Source organism: Phalaenopsis equestris, unplaced genomic scaffold, assembly GCF_001263595.1.
Source record: "Phalaenopsis equestris unplaced genomic scaffold, ASM126359v1 Scaffold000865, whole genome shotgun sequence".
Lineage (NCBI taxonomy): Eukaryota > Viridiplantae > Streptophyta > Magnoliopsida > Asparagales > Orchidaceae > Phalaenopsis > Phalaenopsis equestris.
Genome location: NW_018165305.1, coordinates 10625 through 14046, shown reverse-complemented (window position 1 = coordinate 14046; position 3422 = coordinate 10625).

Genomic DNA, 3422 nt, shown 5'->3' with positions numbered 1-3422 from the left:
TTAAGCGCGTGGTCTTGGAGCTTAGGCGCCAGTGTACAAATTTTATTTTTTCGTTTTAAGTGAAATGCACTCCTACAATAAGTCAACCAACCCTACATGGTCTCATAACTCTCTAATAATCATTTTCTTCCCTTTCAACCCTCCTCTTACTTAAGATTCACCAATCTTAACTAATTCAATTCAACGCAAAATAACACGAAAATTCACACAAACATACATTTATATTAATTCATGAACAATTATAAATATTCTTAAATACATAAAGTTTCAATCCAAATAGTTTTGAATGAGAAAATTCCTAACAAAAACACTAGACAATTTTAACATTAAAACATATTAATCACACTTAACATTGAAAACAATCACTTAACACATAAACACAAAAGAAAGAACTTAATTCCACTCTCCATTCGGTGGAACGAATCATGGCCTCTCATTGGTCTCTCCTTCATTATTTGGAATGTAAATCTGAAAGAACGGACAATGATTAATAACTCTGGTTGAATCTTCTTCAATCCACATGTTCTTCAAATACATAGCCTTGTTCGCTTCTTCTATAAAACTGGTATGACTAAATTGCATCTTAGGTTGCCATCCCATATGATCCAGATGTGCATTAACATCCACCACTTTTGCTTCAATTGAAGCTACATCAGCCTCAATTTTAATGATTTTCTCCGTTATCCCTTTGATACTAACGACGAGGAAACCATTGTATAACTCTTGCGCACTCTGACTAACAAACTTCTTCCTCATTACTCCCTCCTTTTTCTTCAAATGACTCTCCCATGATGACATTTTTCTAAAAATCTCTCTTTTTCACTTAGAATTTAGGGTTAAATCGAAGTGTGGCGAGACTTCTCCTCATACCTTTCTATTTATAGGCTCTAAACTCCTCCTAAAACTCCTAAGCACATTTTAAAATTGTCTCCCACATTAGAGCCAACCAAATCTCAGTTAAAACTCTTATAGGAAGCATGTCTGAAACCAGCTTAATATAAACCATATTTAATCTTTTATATTAAATAGGGAAACTTGTCGGCAAATACAAAGGTTTCGCAGACTAAACGGACGTCATATTTTCCTTAGTTGATTTGATCGAGCCTCATCCTCAAGTCTTGTGTTTATCCTTCGGGATAGACAAAGGATTTGAGGAATAGTTCTCTTTCATTTTAAACAATGAAAAATATGAGGTCAGTTTGATGTCATATTTCCACGTCCTTCCGAAGCCGGTGACGAGATTTCGATTCCGGCGACCGACAGCTTCTTACGGGCAACCCCACAAACCAACCCGAAATAACGCCGATAATTCTCATCCACTTTCATGGCTCTGAATAAGTTCTTTTCATCAGCAGGTCAACTCAGCCCATCTCTCTTATATCAAATATGCAATCTAGGATTCTCCTTTCAGCACTTTTAGAGAAGACCTTCATGTACAACTCTAGGCCTTCCAAAATTTTGATGATATTTCCTAGGATTTCTTCGTAAAACTCAATTTCTCCCCTCTTAACTTTGTTTATCCTTTCCAATTTTGCTGTGGGGATCTTTTAAGATTATTGAGGCAGATCTAACATCTCCACATCTATAAGATACCATGTTTGACTTTGCTCTACAGGTAATGGAATGTATGAATCGATATCCGGGTAAGCGGTCTCTTGGCAACCCGTGTCGGCAGTTGCAAATTTTTCAAATGAGCTATAGCGGTCTAAGTGTAGAACATTGCACGACAACCGCTCCACGAATGCCCTTCTTGATGAATGAGCAAGAACTTTGATGTTTTACATTGGGAAACCCTCGTAAAATTCAATCGGTACTTCAGATTGCATTTGCTCTGCAGGAAATTCAGACTCGTCTTCTGTAGCAGGCGGAGTGGCAGAAATTTCCCTCATACAAGAATCGTAGAATTTCCCCTCAAGATTCAAGGTAAGTAAATTCTTTGCTTCTTTCAGATGTCTTCTTTCTTAATGTATAAAAGCTCTGTGTCTGCGATATTAGTGTTTCGATACTGCGTTCTCCTTAACGGTGCATCTGGCAGTCTCTCATTGTCGGTTCTGACTAAGTTTCCTGTTGGTGTGGTTATTGATCCGGATTTTTTTATATGTAAGGATTTATGAAGTTAACACAATTACAATGCTAAAAACTTGATCCTTATATGAAAAGTAAGTTGTGTAAAATATAGACATTTAATAATGAGATTCTACGCAAGTATATGTATCATTATTAAATAATAAATGACTTTCTATTTAAGCCCCAAATATCGATCTCACAGGGAGGGTGTAAATCGACAAATATAAGTTTTACCAGGAAATTCATAGAAAATCAAACAAAATCACTATCACTAATTTTCAATGTTGAGATGTTATCAAAACTAAAGAACTTAACTATTAGCAAAATAGAAATGCAAAGTTTAAAAACTAAATACTAATGTACTAATTATATTTATGTAATGAAAATTTCTTATGTGAAAAAGCATCATTTCCACTACAATGAGGTTTCAGTGAAATGAGATGAGATAAATGTTTATAATATCTATTGTGCAAAATAGGTGCAATTATAATTCTCTACCCTAATACAATGCATAGAAAATCATTCGCTAATCCTAGGTTTAGTCCCTAAATTCATGGCTAGGGGAGGAGGATACCGACTCCCACTTCAGAGCTCGCACTTCCTTTCAACTGAAGGCCAGCTCTAACTTTAATTTTTAAACACTAAGATCAAATTAGGGATTTTAGTCTGTCACCCTAAAGATTCTCCAAATCTACAGACAACAAAGAATATTTCTCTATTTATTTGGACTTAATTTCATGAACTAATTTCTCCTTCATGAGATCAAATTTGATCCTCACTCTGTTGTAGAACTCATCCTCCATTTCCCGGATTATATGTTTCACAACATATTTTATCAATTCAATTAGCCCAATCAAAATGTAAATTAAGTTTAAAGTTGAAAAATCATCACAATTTATTTTTATATTTTAATATTGGCACATCATATTATCTCTTCATTTCACCATATCTCAAAGTAGGGAGAAAAATAGAGTAAAGTACTCAGACTTCATGAGAAAAACACAACAAAAGACAAATTTCATATATAAAAGAAAGTTCATACAACACTAATAAACAAGCAAAACTTACATGAAACTCTTTCTCAAAGAAAATCCCTTGTAGCCTTTCCTTAAAAATGCAGGAAGAAGATATCTCTCACTTTTCTCCTTCTCCAACACTCTCATAGAAAGTTTCACACTAAATCTCACCACACAAACTCTAAACTATGAAAGAAAAATCACTAATGAACTCCAACATGGTGGTGGAATGAAGATGGATTATGAAGAATGGTGAAAATGGAGCGTGCTGGAATGTTGTGGAGTGAAAAAGAGTCCATTTCCTAATGAATTTCGGCCTCAAATAAAGCCCAAGGTCGG